This window comes from Paramisgurnus dabryanus, chromosome 14 (assembly GCF_030506205.2).
Source record: "Paramisgurnus dabryanus chromosome 14, PD_genome_1.1, whole genome shotgun sequence".
Lineage (NCBI taxonomy): Eukaryota > Metazoa > Chordata > Actinopteri > Cypriniformes > Cobitidae > Paramisgurnus > Paramisgurnus dabryanus.
The window spans coordinates 6,769,487-6,786,610 of record NC_133350.1 but is presented as its reverse complement, the minus strand read 5'-3'; the positions used below and the strand labels follow the sequence as shown (position 1 = coordinate 6,786,610).

Below are 17,124 nucleotides of genomic sequence, written 5' to 3'. Positions count from 1 at the left end.
AGAGATCACTTTCAAGTAAAGCACAACCACAAACATATGGCCACAGCATGTGCACAGAAATCCCATTCAACGTTAAATGACATTCAAATTTCACTGTAAATACATTTCAAAATGATACTGAAGAGTTAAATGTAATGTGGGTCTTGATTTTATTTATCCTGTTCCTATAGCACAATTGGTAAAGAATTACTTTAAAAGCATTATGGGTTTAAATCCCAGGGAAGACACATACTGGTAAATAGGGCTGGGCGATTTTATCGATTCGGCGATATAAATCGATATAAATTTTCCCAAGAACGTATCGATTTTTAAGCTGCGCGTATCAATACACAAGTCCATTCAAATCTTCCGTGTTTACCCCCGTTCGTGTTGCAGGAAGAGCGATTTGGTCAGCCAGCCGCTAGTAACGCTGTCACCCGTACTAACTTTACACAGACGTCATCCTGTTTACGGAGTCAGAGCGAGGAGATTCAAGAAAATGGCGGCAGATATAAACCCAGCACCTTCATGCTTAAAAGCAGATGTGTGGGATCACTTTGGATTCAAAAGAAAGAAGGAAAGCGACGACTTGGACAAAAGCCTCGCGGTTTGCAAGCTGTGTCACACAAACGTGAAATACTCTGGAAATACCACCAACCTACGAGTCCACCTAAAGCGTCACCACCCGGACAAAGTAACGCTATCAGAGGACCCCAAGAAGCTGCGGTCGCGTGACCCAAAACAAACCATACTGAACATCGATGGCGGTTGTTCACACAAGTTTCCATCTGCTTCACCAAGGTCGCAGAAAATTACAGAGTCCATTGCCTACTTTATTTGTCAGGATTTAAGACCATATTCGGTGGTGGAAAACGCCGGCTTTAGGCGCATGGTGAACGCGATGGAGCCTCGCTATCCTATTCCAACCCGCGAACACCTCACCAAGGTTTGCATTCCCAGGCTGTACGCTCAGACAAAGGCACGCGTCAAAGCCTCCATGGCCAGCGCGGAGAGAGTTGCCCTGACGTGCGACGGCTGGACCTCGCGCACAACTGAAGCATATGTCAGAAATCAGTCAGAAAATGATGTAAGTGTATCGAATTATATCGGATCGTATCGGATCGGTGGACGAACAGATCGATATATATCATATCGGCAGATGAATATCGCGTATCGGATTGTATCGTGAGATTTGTGTATCGCTACAGCCCTACTGGTAAAATGTATAGACTGAATGCACTGTAAAGCCCAATTATGTACAAGAACAGTGAACACACAACCTTGCAAAGTATAGAATTTCACTTGTACACGTACGCAGATGCAACAAAATGCAATGCGTCTCCTTGGTTACATACTACATTCTCCTACGCTGTACACAGGGTTTCAAAAATCCTGCGGTTCACGTACAGTACACGCACACTCACGCGCATTGTATGTGGACCGCCACGTAAAAAATTGACTATACTTTGGCCTTAAGGGCGCACTCACACTATCCAAACCAAACCGCGCTCGAGCGCGTTTGACCCCCAAAGCCTGGTTTGTTTGACTAGTGTGATCGCTCTGTTCCGCGCCCGAGCGCGGATTGGTTATTCGCGCCGCGGCCGGGTTGAAGAGGTGGGCCGGAGCGCGGTTCACTTGGGCTCAGGCGCGGAAGGCTGTGGTGTGAGCGCATTCGCGCCTGAGCGCGATTCAAAAGGTGAAGACGTCAGTTGCGCGACCACTACCTTCATCTGCCTCCGTAAAAACCTTTTGATACGCGCCGCGGGGTTACGTGAATGTCCGAGCTGCGCACGTGACAGATGAACTAAGCAATATGATGACATGTGAGAGGGCTGTCTGTAATCGCACACCAAACGACTCCGAATAAAAAACACAGACTTATCATTACGGTGGGTTCCAGTGTTAAGAGAGTGCTTTACTTCCTGCTTTTTTCAAAACAAATCGCATCTTAATGACGAAAGCGCGCCCGGACTCAGATCGATACAAGTACAGTGTGAGTGCGTGCATCTGGGGGAGTAGGGAGGGGTGACAATCGCGCTGGGGCATGGTTTGGTTTGGTTTGGATAATGTGAGTGCGCCCTAAATCAGCTTAGATAAAAGCACCTAAAGCGCCCAATAAATGTAATAATCCTGACTTCCTAACTTGCACAAATTTTGGACAAGAAACCCAGTATCTATACTAACACACCCCCTCTAAGGTGTGTAATATAATTCGCTGTAATATACTGTGTTGGTAAGAGCCGAAAGGCAAAGATATATAGTTTCAGCACTGACATTGCGATATTACTATTGCAGATGTGAACATTGCAATCACATCAGATTCAATAACATTTCACCTCGTGAAAGACATGGTGGCACCAATGAATAGGTTTCCAAAGAAGGTTTTATTAACATGGTCTGGTCCCTTGACAAGTGGTATGTAAAACACAGTGCCATCCTCGGCCTCATAAAACCCCAAGCGATGGAGCACAGGAGAAAGAGACTGAATTATTCTCATTCCTTTACTTGTTTTAATGGGCCCTTGTGTCTTTCCCATCGTAAGAAAAACCGTCAAGTTTATTAGGCAGTACAGTATTTAGTCTGGAATTGTACTGTAGTGTATCCGATAACATGTTTTGCTCTTTGTAGGGCATGCAATACAGTTTAAATTCCTTCCTCCTCTCTCCAAACTCACTATGCATAACCATCTTAAAAGGTGACATTTCTATACTTGCAACCAACAGAACAACACCCTCGTCTACCACGGTTTGGACAAACAGGTAGCCCCATAAGCTGGACCACTCAAACAAACATCAATGTTTCGATAGTGACCCAGAGCGTGTTCACACATTTCAGGAAGTCAACCTTCAAATGGCTTGCTTATATTCGTCTAAACTGGGGCAGGAGAAAGTTTTTAAAAAACTCATGTACTGCACCTTTAAAGCAATATTTCATTTTTTGTTTAATCTAATGTATATGTACCAGCTTCGGCATGCTGTTGAATACCTCAGACAATCTTTTAAACATCTCCTTCAGTGTTTATAAACAAACGGGATGCACGTTTACAGTAAATACTAATTTATTGTCTGAGGTAATCTACAGCATGTGACAGATGTGGTACACAGACGCTAGGATGAAATAAACTCGGAATATTCCTTTAGCAGACCACCCTTCCCCCTCAAACACAAGCACAAAGAGATAGGCAACAGCTGTTCCTGAGGTAGAGGTGCGAATTCTTGACTAAAGACCGGCCCCCGTGCCCCGGCACTCCAGGTCACGTCACCAGATCTGAAACACTTGTGGCTTTCCGACTGACGTGGGTCCATCCGTCAGTTACGGCACCCCTTGGTTTCTCCACCCACTTCTGTTTATACTGCTGAAGTGTGGTTTACCCAACCAGCGTTAACACTCCTAGGCTAGACCCTATAAAACTTCTGATGCTTCGTTCCTTTCCTGTTTTTCTACTGAACGAAGACATAAAAATTCTGTCTGTTTTGGCTTCTTGCTGAGTCCGTGTGCAGCTGTTGGGTGCCGGTTTCCACTTGGTTCCCTCCTGCTGTGGGACGAACGCTCTGAGAGGAGAAATGGAGAGGTATGGAAACAGCTGGTTCCCATTCACAATCACATCGTCGGTCAGACGCAAATGCATTCCCTCTTTATTCTGCTGCACGATCAGGAAAGAAATGATGTGCTCAGGAGAAAACAGAAGACACTGACTAGAAAAACATAAGGCTGCTTTTCACATATACATAAGCAACTTCAAGGGAAAAAGAGTTGTTTATATGCCACCAAAATGTCATTAAAATGCTGTCATCCTTTACACACCTTCATGCTGTATGAAAAATGCTTGTTTATGAGCAAAACCTCCAAAAAGCACATTGTCCGTTGTCTGTGTAGACAGAAGAGGCTCAAGCTTTTTATAAGTCTAAAAAAATGCCATGAATAAATCCATTTAATTATGCATAAATTTGCACAGAATTTAAGTATAGTCAATTTTAAGGGTACGCAAGGGTCCGTGTACAGTTCTTGCGATGCAACCTACATGCACCGCCAGATTTTTGAAATGTATTCTCAGTTTGTTTTGTTGTTGTGGCTGGCAGTGCGAGCTGCTTGGCAATTTCGTGACGTGAGGCCAAAGGTTTGAGGATTTAAAATGAAGAAGTCGTGCAAGCTACGTTGCGGAAGCGCTACGTTGCGGAAGGTACCTCGTGGAATCTACCTGCCCCACAATAAAGCGACAATTTCTTTACCCGCCCAACCCGACCAGCGAGTTACCCGCTGATTATTATGAGACGACACGCATATCACTAGTGTAGATGTACGAGTCAAATAAACTATACTTTGCACAGCTGTGCGTTTGACCGTGCTTGTCCGTTTGGGAATGTACATTCGCGTACACGTAAAAAAAACAGGACTATACTCCAGGCTTAAAGGGAACCTAGTTGAGAGAGAAAAAAATGGATGAAGACACAGGGTGTTGTGAAGTATTCCCTAGGCTCTATAATTCACATTACAAAGCACACTGACTCTTTAAAATAAAACTGTCCTCTCTCCAGCGACCCAGCTGTGCTTGCCTTTCTCTCCCTCTCTTTCTTTCTCAGTCTGTCTGTTCATTCCCTTCATTTCTCACTCCTGGTGCTCTCTGGCATTCCGGGAGTAAAGGCGGCGTGAAAAAGGTCTTTCCCTCGGCATGGGAACAAAAGCTTTAGGCTCAGTGAGTGACGCCTCTGAAGACCGCTGACCTCTGACTGCTGAAATCCACCGAGACTGAAATCCGCTAACGATCTCATGAGCCCCAGCCCAGATGAAAGGTTGAACAAGAGTGAGAGAGAGACAAAGCGAAAGATGGAAAGAAAGAGGAGTGACAGAGAAAGGATATAAATATTACAGAATCTTTATGGTCGCAATAAGGTTAATGGAATGCTAATGCAGTTATACAGATAGAAATTGTTAAAATATCAGATCTGTGCGATACATTTAACAGTGTAAATGCAGCCTAAAAGACAGAAGGAGGGCTGGTGTTATTCATAACATTTTAGTGTCGACAAACCTGTTACAAAACCTGTATGGATGCCATGCGCTAAGCTGACACATGCATTAAAAATTAAAACACAAGTTATTATATTTGAGCGTTTGTGTGGGAGCGATGAAATGTCGACAACATCCCAAGACAAAGCCTGTTTAGTGAGAGTATGTGTAGGGCTGGTTGATTTAATTTTATAAATATATTTTAAAGGAACACTCCACTTTTTTTTGAAAATATGCTAATTTTCCAGCTCCCCTAGAGTTAAACATTTGATTCTTACCGCTTTGGAATCCATTCAGCTGATTTCCGGGTCTGGCGGTACCACTTTTAGCATAGCTTAGCATAATCCATTGAATCTGATTAGACCATTAGCATTGCGCTCAAAAATAACCAAAGAGTTTCGATATTTTTCTTATTTAAAACTTGACTCTTCTGAGAGATATTTTATTCAATAACCACAATTTTTACTAATCACAGTCATTGGTGCAAATAAGATGTTTCATGCCAAAAAAATAAAAGCAAAACAACAAGGCATCGTATGAGTGTGTAAAGGGAGTGGACATGCATGAAGTCTGCCCAAAAATGAAAAAATATGGATGCTGTCTAAGAATGTGTGTGTGTTTACATGTCTATACAATCTAGTGAGCTGAGCCAGCACTCTGCTAGCTGAGTCAGGAAAACGCATTAGACCGAAGTAAACACACGCATTTACACCCAAACACACACAGTCACATGGAACATCACAACAAAGCAGTTCCTTAAAGCGAAACAGTGGCATTAATCGAACAATTATCCCATCCTATTTTTGAGTTCATCAAACAATACACGGTTCTCTTAAATACTAAAAATGCACATAACAGGCAGAACTGGCTAAACCACAGTGCCTGATTGGCTGCAAGCTCTGCAGCTCACTGGAGTGGAAAGGGTGCACATTCAGGCACATTACAACCGTGTCTAGCCCATCTCTGCTCAACCTTCGTCTCACAACACAATCTGCTACAATAAGTCCAATTAACCTTGAACCAGACTGGTCATCTACCAGCTAATCAATTCCAATGTAAAGATAGGACACACACACACAGAAGTACAGACACAGACTCATACACTCTTCTGTGACACGTCTGGCTCGTAAAAACCTCATCATGCCCGTGACGAAAGATTTTTATAGCAATAATTATTTTATTGAAACAGCTGATTGATTTAATGGACTCCAATAAGACCGTGAAGAACAAGCCAAATGTTGAACATGCAAAAGGTCAAAGACACTTGTTTTTTATGCTGATGTGAGATCAGTATTGTGGTCCATTATGTAAAACAACGACAGGTGTTAGTAATCTGCAATGTAGTTCAATATCTACTGTGGGGTGTATAAAAAGACAGCCAGGTGTACCTGATGCCATCATGTGTCTATGTATTAAAATCATAGAGATTTACTCATGTGAATCCCTGATTGTGGCCAGAAACAGAGAAAATGCCTCAAAATCTAAGAAAGTAATCCCAGGAAAACATGAAAGAGAACATGATTAGATCTGCACTTATTCTGCCCTCAAATAAAATAATCTAACCTAACCCAACAATATCTCCAGATACATGCATGTCCAGACAAATACAGTGTAAATCTATGGATTTGACAGATTATATAATAAGATGTTGTTTGTCAGACAGCGGTAAGCATAGCAAATCACTTTATTTAACTTCCAGGGCTCAACATAAAGGACTGCCCGGTGGCCCGGGGCAAGCGTGAGACTTTCAGGGAAGTAAAAAGTATTGTTACTGAAGTCACTGAAATATATTTTCATCAATGTATATTATTTAAAGGGGACAGAGAATGAAAAACCATTTTTACCTTGTCTTTGTTGAATAATGGTAGTCTACCCACATTCACAAACATACAAAAAGTGCTAAACATGTTAAACATCTCAGTCTCATAGAAATTCCTCTTTTAGAAATGTCAGCCAGAAAACAGCCCAATCTGAAAAACTGATGCCTATGACATCACAGGCATCTCACTGCCCCTCCACTTTAAATAATTGGCTACATTTTTTGAGTGGCAGCAAAGTCAGCCAATCAGTAATGAGATTGCAAGTTAAGCCAGTAGGGGGAGCCAAATAGGTGCAAAACCACTTGTTTAAAATCTTCCACCCTAATAGAGCTATCTGAGAGAGGTTTTTAGGAAGCTTCTAAGGCATTACAGACCCAAACAAAATTTTTTTTGTCTACATGTCACATCACAGAACAAGGATAAATACTCCGTTCAACCATTCTATGTCACCTTTAACATCTTGGAAGCACACATTTACTTGGGTAAAACACGACAAAAAAAATCAATGCACTTTTTTTGCACAGTTTGCTGTCACTTAACAGGAAAAGTAGAAAAGTTGGGAGCCTTTTTTCATTGGAACATGTCTGTTGTATATGTATACAATTATATTTGACTTCTGAATTATGTGACACTTACATTTTTTTATTGGGGCCAGTGAAAATTTGGCAGGGCAAGTGAAGACCTGAACCACTTGCCCGACCGGGCCAATATAAAAAAATTCTTTGCGTTGAGCCCTGACATCCATCACTGTTCTCATTTCTAACTTTTCAACCACAACCTTCCGCAACCAAAGCTACTAATCTGGAGAGTTTTGAAGCCATTTAGACACCTTGTTGTCCGAAATCGGATCTGGTGAGACTTTGATCACCCGCAACACTGCGCCATAATGTTTAACATGACGAGCCAGCGGAAGACTCTGAAGACTGCACCTGCATCTCAAGGCAACACGTGTTTTCTCCTCATCTTTTTTTAATTGCCGACAGCCATTTCCTGCCACTATAATCACACCCATAATTTCCTGCACAAATGCCTCTAATTTCCCAGGTCATAGGGGCTTCCAGAAACGCTAAAGCCTAACGTCTTATTTCTGAGATATATAAAGAAAGATGGATGAGATAAAAACAGAAAGAGTCTAAATAAATCTACAATGTCACCAGTCTAAATTTCCCTGTGCTTCCAATTGAGACATCACTCTCGCTACAGTGAGGAAGAGGAATGCTATAAAGGATGCTAATCCTCGCTTATCTGGCCTGCAGCTTTGGAGCACAGCAGGTCAACTATCTCAACCCCCACTAAAAAAAGCAAATGGCAACTACACATCGTGGTCTATGGACTCAAGGGCCGGGTATACTTTTTTTCCGCGTCCGCGTCCGGCTCGCGCGCGCACGCGTCCGCGCAGCTTTCCGGGTATAGTCCCCGCGGCTACACACGGATGGCCGCGTTCGACACTATACACAATACTAATGATTTCTTATTCAAATTATTAGTCTAACAGGCTGTCAGGGCAGCACTGATTTGGTGACATTTAGAGTACATTAAAACATTAGGATAGGTGAAGAAAAGTAACTGATCCACCATTGCAAACACAGTTTAGAACAAACAACAAGACAACAAAGAACAGGAATCAAACAAACATGCTCCACAGCTTTCTGTTCTTGGAAGAAGTAAAAGTTAAAGAAGAAAAACGATAGTGTGTGTGCAAATGCTGTCTATTTCCTTTGTATAACTGTTTATAGTGGAGTGTCCTGTCTAAATATTTTCACGCGCATGCGCTGTCGTACGCGGACTGTACGCGCACTGTCCGCGCGGTCTCAAATTTTGGGCTGCACGCGGACGGTCCGCGCGGCCGTCCGCGCACCCTCCTGATGACGAAAATGACGAAAATGACGTCATGCGGACGGCGCGCATACGCGGACGTCCCGAGTATACTTTCGGCTTCAGGGTATCTACTCATCAGTAAGCACAGGTCATCTAATCCTGATGCATCAGTGCCTGAACCATAATCCCTTTGTCACACCGTGTACATCTCTAAATGGTGATACAGATTAATTCAAACATTTAGGGGAATAATCTGATGGTGCCGTTTGCTTAAATTAATGGTAAAACTATATATGTATATATGGCGTTTAGTGGCTTTTGCATACGAGCTCCTCAGTTATTAAATTGAATGATGAATCAATTTAATGAGCTGATTTTTAAACATGGTCTCTCTTAACTATCGTCTCGCTTTTTCTACCTTTAAATGCAATGTTAGAACAATTTATTATTATACCATACAGATTTATATAAAATTCAATCTTCCAAAACCTTCAAAGGTTAAACCTTTGTACCTTCCAAACAAACAAGAAGGATTTAAAGGTGACCTTGCTGACATGGTTCTTTTTGATCTTTCCCAGCTAAAGTAACCAATGAGAGGTCAGAAGAGGTTCTGCATCTGGTTCTCACCTCAGAAATGGCCTTCACAAGGCCCCAAGGGCAATAAGAGGAGAACATAAAAAGAAAAGCATTGAAAGCAAATCAAATAACTAAAGGGAAAGTCTGTGCCACTACTAGCATCACCAAACAGAATTACGGAAATATTAAAGCTATGTTTTGAAAGTGTCACATGGCAACGCTTATACACCTTACACAAAATTGCGAACAGCTTACTTGTAACTGTTATGTGAAAAAGAATATTAAAAAACGAAGAATAACGTCAACACTTATATGTCCAAAAAAAAGTCCAATTTGTGAATAGACTACAGCAAGTTATTACCTTCCAAAACAAAATGGTTATGATTTATTACAGTACTGTGAGGTTTTGCTGGCCAGGCAAAATAACTAGTGCGCTGCAACAAACAACAGCTGTTCCCGCTGCAAATAGCCCTGCTGATTATTACCAACATATGTAAATTACATCCAGAAGACATGTCATACTAAATCTCTATGGTATATATTTAGTTCTCTGATAGCAATAAGCGGGGAAGACTGCAGCCATAACATAGGACTATTTCAGACAGTAAAAGTGCACGAGAGATTGAAGATCATTTGCAACAATGCAGCCAAAAACAAAGGCGTATTTAGATGCAATTAGAGCAAGTCATCGGGATTACATGCGTTTAATCGTCCTTGCGCATGCATGACTAAAAAATGGGCCGAGCAAACAAACACACACAGTCATGGGAATTACACATCCATCCCTGGCACAGAGGAAATGTAGGGCAAAAATAATAAGCTTTCCGCTCGGCTAGCACTGTGGAGGTGGCGCTGTCTGGCATACAACGGACTTAATCATTGTGCAAATACGCAGAAGGAAGTGAACAACTAAAGAGCTACCTCAATGATGCCAAACCAAAAAAGACTGTTGTGCCATCCTTGCATTAAGTGATCTACGGTGCATGGCTACCGTCCATCAACAATCAGATGATTGCATTGAAGACAATCAAGTTGGATGCAACTGCACGGAGCAGTCAAGACAGGCTTGTGACACGGTGATTCATGGCTGTTGAAGAGTAAACATTGCAAAACAAAGACATCACAGAAACCAAGCTATAGCTCCCAGTCTTTATTGCTTTTTTCGCCCTGGGACACGCCTCCATGACAATCGACACAGGTACAACGCAGCCACTGTTTCTCTCTACACTTGGCAGGAGCTGTTAGCTTTATGCAAGGCCTTATTATGCTCATAATTCTTTTTTTTTACAAGTGCCTGTCAATCATCTGATTAGTCATACTGTGTTTCTTCAGGTGAAAGCAAAGAAAGCAGACAGCCAATTACAGACTTGTTAAGATGTGACATTCCTCCAATTTTCACCCTCAAGGCTTCGCCGGCAATCCCCCCTTCTTTATAAAATTAAAAATATCTAATTGTGGAAGCGCTTTGCTCAGCCTGCTGGTGTTAATGAAAGACTTTGGGTTTGATCTTTCCGTGCACACAAAGGAGATAGAGATGAGGACATGAATGTCTTTGAGCATTTCTCATAGATCTGCCTGTCCCCATTTGAAGTCTCTCTTTGTGACGGAAACCTCTAAAGAGTCCACTTAGCAACCATGAGAGAGCCGTATTAGTCCCACTGAGAACAGAGATCTGGTTCAGAGAGAGACAGAGAGAGAGAAGCCAGAAGGAAACAGGTCTCTGTGCGTCAGCCACCCTCCTGAAATCTCCCTCTCTCACAATAAGCAAAGATCCTTGAATGAGATTCGGTTCAGCCAAAGGGGAACTGTGGAAACCTATCTGCTGATATCTGTTCGGCTGTGCTGCGATACAGCTCGAAACAAAGCTCAGCACAGGACAATGACGGAAAACCTAACGTAGACGGTACGCTTCGGTGCCCTGGTTTATTGTAGCGTTTGTCATTTTAAATATTGAGCAGCTTGTCATCCAGGGTTACGCTCACATAGCAGGTGGAAAGGAAGGAAAATTATCCCTAAGGATAATGAGAACGTTCAAGCCTGATCAAAATCAAAGTATGATCTTACACAGTTTGATTTTTAGTTTAAGGTTGCTATAAGATAAGAGATCAAATTGATAACCAATTTCTTTCCTCTAAAACTATAGTTAGTGATGCTAAAATTCTATTAAAAAAAATGTATCCTTGCCATATCTACAACTATTTTAGAGTACATTCGTATTGGCAAGCATTTTAATAGAGCACATATGTTTGTTTCTGTAGCTCAATGGTAGAGCATTGCGTTAGCAGCGCAAAAGGTTGTGGGTTCTCAGGAACACACATAATGAGAAAATGTATACCTTGTAAATGGACTATAACTGTGGGTTCACACCAGATGCGAGTTCAACGATTTGCGTGAGTAGATTACATACAAAGTCAATGCAAAGAAGCGATCAGACGGGCCTCGCGTGGGTCGAATGACGTGATATGGGCACGAAAACATGCACTATTTGCCTCAAACGCGTCTTCGCCCAAATTGAAAATATTAAACTTGAGCGAAAAATTCACAATGCCCCGCGTTTGGTGTGTACGTAGCATAAGTTAGGGTTAGGCCAAATGGATGAATGAAATGGTAATCAAACACGAAATAGCCGAATTTTTTTTTTATCTTTTGTAAGACGATAAACATACAATACCTTACTACAGAAAATATGTAAATTATTCTGAAGGCAGAATGTGTGTTACTAGTTAATATTAACTTTCATTGGCTTTCATTTTTAAACCCTCCTGCTTCTTTCAATCTGTAGATATTCTTTATTATTTTTAATCATTTTTGTTAGTGATTGCACCGAAATTTAAATTCTGGATCAAAACAGATGCCAAAAAATCTGGATGGACTTAACCAAAAACCAAAACCTGAAAATGACTTAAAAAAATTATTAACGTTTTTGTATACTTGTATTAGTATTAGACTTTTTAGTTTTCTTAATTAAATGAATCCGAGTTGGACTACAAACCAATAACTACAAAACAATAAAATAATCAAAGTTTTTTGCAAGTAACACACAAAAATTGGATGAAAGTAAAATAAAACTAAATATTATTAATTTTGTCACAACAGAAAAACTGCTTTTTATCTAAATAATGTCATTTTCGGCCAAAAATGTTCAGTGGCCAAAACTTTGGTGCATCTCTATATTTTTTACACACAATCCATGGATTACATAGAGCTGAATTTGCACTTATAATAAGTGAAAGATTAACTAGATATCCAAATATGTGAATGAGACTGAAACTAAACTACGTTATTCAGATAAAGCATTTGGTAGGGTTCAGACTCGACTGGATGGATGGGACCGAGTGTAACAGTGTCAGGTGTGGAGGCAGATGGCTCCATGTATCTGATAGGGTTTGCCAGCAGCCTCGAACGCTTTCCCATGGGCCTGTGCAATAGGCAACAAAGAGGGAAGCTTCCAAAATGGCTGGATTATTATGTGAGGCTGAGCTGTGAGCTATAACATTTTACAAAGATACTGAAATCTATAAAGTGTCTGATAAAACGTAAGGTTTTGTTAGAATGGAGCAAGTGTTAGATCAGGTGGATCAAACAATGAAGAGTAATGTGGAACCAAACTGTAGACGGTCCAAAACTACTAAGGCTGTCAACCAGCTAAGGTTTCAAGTACAATGTCAATAATCTTAAATAGTTTTCACATGACTGCATTACTTCAGTTTTGCCTGACCTTTAAGTTCAGACACCACGTGACAACACAAACTAGCTTGCTGCATAGCAAAATCACAAAAAGTCTGTTCTATAGTTTACCCAACACAGAACATTAAGGATTCAGTAACCCAAAGTGCTAAGGTGATTCAGGTGATTTCGCAAGAGACGTCAGCAAAACCATTCAGGCAGAAGTGAGAGTTGGCATCAGCTCTTTAAGGTTGTCTACCACAATAAGGATGGAATGGACTCTCTACAGACCTGAAAACCAAACTCCCGGGCCTTTAGGCTGGGGAAGTGTCATAGGAAGACAGTCCATTGTGTTGACACCTTCAAAAGGGTCATGAAAGGGAAGTGAAAGAAAATAACCGGGACTCAATGTCTGAACTTAATAGCCAACTAAATGAAAACCTTTTCCTGGAAGAGGATGAAATTCAATTTCATATAGTCGAAATACACCATTGTTTGGGGCAACCAAATGAAACTATACCCCCCCCAAAAATCAGACATCCACATCGCAAGATGTTTATTATACATTTATCCAATGCTACTTACAGTCCATTTAAGATACGCATTTCAGTGTTCCTTGGGCTTAAACTAATGATCTTTGCGTTGCTAATGCAGTGCTCTGCTAACTGAGTTACAAGAACACTGAAAACACTGAACAAATGTTCAATCATGTAAAAGTATATTTTTGGCTCCTATGAATAGTTTTAAAATTGACATTGGCAACTAAATAACAGCAAGCTACTTTAAACGTTCAAAACGTTCGTCTAAAGAGATTTGCTAAGGATTGTCTGGGCAGGGATAGTGGAAGGAATGTGGATTTTGGTGGTCCCTTTTAAGGGGCGGCACAAATGTGCATAAGCAAACACACATAAAAAAATTGAGAATCTGGGGTCTTTCTGGGCCAAACTGAAGTACCGTTGACGATGTGCTGCGGTGATCTTTCCTGTACCCATGCGGGGAAGCTGAGAAAGGTCTGGCTATTGATTCCTTGGGCAACAGATGGCCATAACTAATCCCTGTCTGTGTCCATGCATTTTCCTGACGCTATCCCATTGGAAAAAAATCCTGTCCCTCTTTACTACACTCATTGCTACCAAAAAATTACCACAGTGGATCCTTTGTGCTCTTCATCAGTTTCTGAGAAAACAATTCAAGGGTCTGATGGATGATGACAGCACTGAACACAATTTGCTACTGGCAGTCACTGTTAATATTTTTCATAGTGTCCAGTTGACATACATAATCATTTTTTATTAGATGCCATTCTCACCACCACAAACCCACGAGCAAGCCACGTCTAAGATGGATGTGACTATTTAAGGACATTTTAGAAGTTTACAGATGGGTAAACAGATTAAAAACAACGCATCCGATCTGAGACCCAGGATAATGAAATACTTCCTTTTCTGAGTGAACCAAAAGACAAAGTCTTTCAAAAAAAGGTCATAACAAGGGCAGAGGTTTGTTTAGTCTTCAAATTAAGCCATTTGGATTGTGTTCCCTGCGGTGTTCTCAACTCCCAACCTTGATTTTGTAAACTTGAGACCCATCTTAACTTACTTCCTTTCCATTATCTGTGAATTATGCAAACTATACATATAATGTGCCCCACCATGCAGGATCTGTCCTCTCAAATATGCTCTGATTGTTTATCATCCCTAGGGAACCAGAAATGCACATGAAAAAACTCATTTTAAGCACTCTTCCCATAGAGACAGACCCACAGACATAGACAAATATGACTCACGCTGTCGCCTATGAACAATGAAAAACAAAGCACACTCACTATGGGGAGGGGTCTTCTGATTTGGTGCCAGGGTCAGCAGGGTGTGCTGAAAATTAGATAACTCAATCAACAATCAATCAAGAGCTGGCTCAAACTCAGTTGCGACTAATGTAATTTCCCCGAATTACATTGCACGAGACCACTTGAGAAACATCTGCCAATCTTTTTCCAAGATCTCAAGGTTTGCTTGGATCCTGAGGGACGAGACCAGAGAGTTGCGAAAAAACAACCGGAGACTTAATTATCCTGACCGCAGTATGTAAGGATAGCAGAAAAGTCCCACGAGGTTACCGTGAAGAGTCCCCTAGTGTTGACAGGTGCCTGCCATGACACATGAGAGGAAATTAATCCGCTAACAAAAACAAATCGCCCTCGAGCATGTTTTCTGTCAGGGGTAGCGACACAAAGGCCATTGATTTGAACCCTGAGCTTGTGGAAAGTGTTTTTGACGGGTTCCCTGCTGTCAGACATTTGGGGTGTTTGACTTCTAATCCACCCTGTGGGGGTTTCAAATGACCACACGTAGCAGCAAAACCATTCATTCAGTAGTTTAAAACAGCATTTCACCATTTAAAAGGAACAATTCACTGTAAAAACCACAAACCCTACTCTCAAGAGAGGTGCTTTTGACTAAATAGCCAGGTTGGACATAATTACATTGGGGTATTTATAATTAAATCAACAAAAAAATATATCCAATCTCATTAAATAAGCATTCAGAGCCATCTGCACCATTACGTTTGACATGCAATAAGAGATTCAGGGCGGATATCTTTAGTATTCTCTTGATGGAAACGTTTTATTTAAATGTCACTCAGTTCTAACAGATGACAACAAAGTATTTGCCTAGATTTGAATAATGGATGCGCCTAAAACAAAGAGCCTGGAAGCTACAAAGGGTTTCAGGATGCAAAGCGCACAAACCCCTTCAATTTGGGCATCAAAAACTCACTCAAACCCAGCAAAGAGAGAATATAAACGCAGATTTACAGGGTAGGCTGCCAAGAAGATAGAAGCAACAGCTGGCTGCCAAGGTTACTGCCTAGGAAACCTTTAAAAAAAAAAAACTATTTTTCTCTTTAAAGCGTTACAAATTAAGCGAGTCTAATCCATTTCGGACCGTGGCAGGGTTTTCAACACCGTTGAGTAATGAGTGCTTTCGGATAATGTTTTTCAGTGACAGAATGAGCTTTCACACTATTGAATTGAAGATAATTGATAACCGCAAATGCGCTCATTGAAATGACACAAACTGAAATCCTTAGGTCCGAATTCACTTGCATCAATAACAGAGAGTCTGAAGCGGGCATAAAATGTTTGACATTAAAATTATTTAATAAGTTTCAGAAAGTAAACCGAAAGGTGAGTATTCCGTAAATATTTCACTTCAATCGCAAATGTCCCACAACAGGAGTCACAACAAGCTCCTGACAACTCACGTCGATATACCGTTTATATTTTAATTCCCTCAGACAATAGATTGATATTGACTCGTGCTACTAAATCATCAACAGTCGTACCCGTCAGCGGCGGTAATATTTCCCCTCAGCCTTTATCTTAAAGTCGGCATCTAAATATCTCCATTTAGGAAAAAACGAACTTATATATCATTTACTAAACCTTCATAGAGGCGGCAAATGTTAAAATACACGCGATGTGGACGCGGATAGATCTCTATGGGCAAAGCCCACTACGCTCCGCGGAGTTCACCTTTACGAAAAAGTTTCTTTTAGTCTAAATAGAACAGTGAGATTATTTTATTCATCTTACCTCGCCAGACAAGAGACGACAATTCCATTATCTTCTGAAAACGACACAACGTAGCGATTCCTCGGGTCAACACACGCGTTATTTCCCAAAGAGACGCTTCTTCCACAATAGAAGCAAAACAACTCAAACGATCTCAGGACGCGGCAGCGCCTGACTGACAGGCCCATCGGCGCAAGTCCCGCCTCTCCTGCTTATTGATTCGCCGTTGAGAGCAAATAACCCCGCCTCCTGTGACGAAGGCGTATGATTTGCTATCTGGACGGTCAATCTCTCCCTTTAACTGTTCGGAGGACATAAAGATGCTATTTTGCGATAAGACAGGACTAATTTATAGCCTATGTTAAGTATATTGCATCTGCTAAATAAATTAAGCGGTGTAATTAGATTTAAAAGAAATTTAGCATTTTAAGAGCTATAAATGTTCTCTTTTGAAGCACTTTATTGTAAGATATTGCCTTACAAATGCTCTATTTAATTTGTCTTAAATTGGCTTATGGCCATATTAAAGCTCTGTATTATTGGTATGAACAACCTTGCACGATCTAGTAAAATGTCAAGTTATTTTTAGCTCTGATGGAAGTTGCTCCGTGACATGCGTGCCATCTTATAGCCTGTCAAGAGTCGTGTTTCCTGTATATTATACTAGTGTCTTTACAGTGACCT

At 41.1% G+C, this 17,124-nt stretch overlaps 1 protein-coding gene across 1 annotated transcript in view; it reads right to left on the bottom strand.

Moving 5' to 3' along the window:
* LOC135718794 (signal-induced proliferation-associated 1 like 2) overlaps positions 1-16,601 on the bottom strand; it is an 84,677-nt gene extending 68,076 nt beyond the window's left edge. The window contains exon 1 of the mRNA XM_065241041.2: positions 16,462-16,601. The gene's annotated coding sequence lies outside the window, so the exon portion shown is untranslated. The remainder of the gene's footprint in view (positions 1-16,461) is intronic.
* Positions 16,602-17,124: the final 523 nt, after the last annotated feature.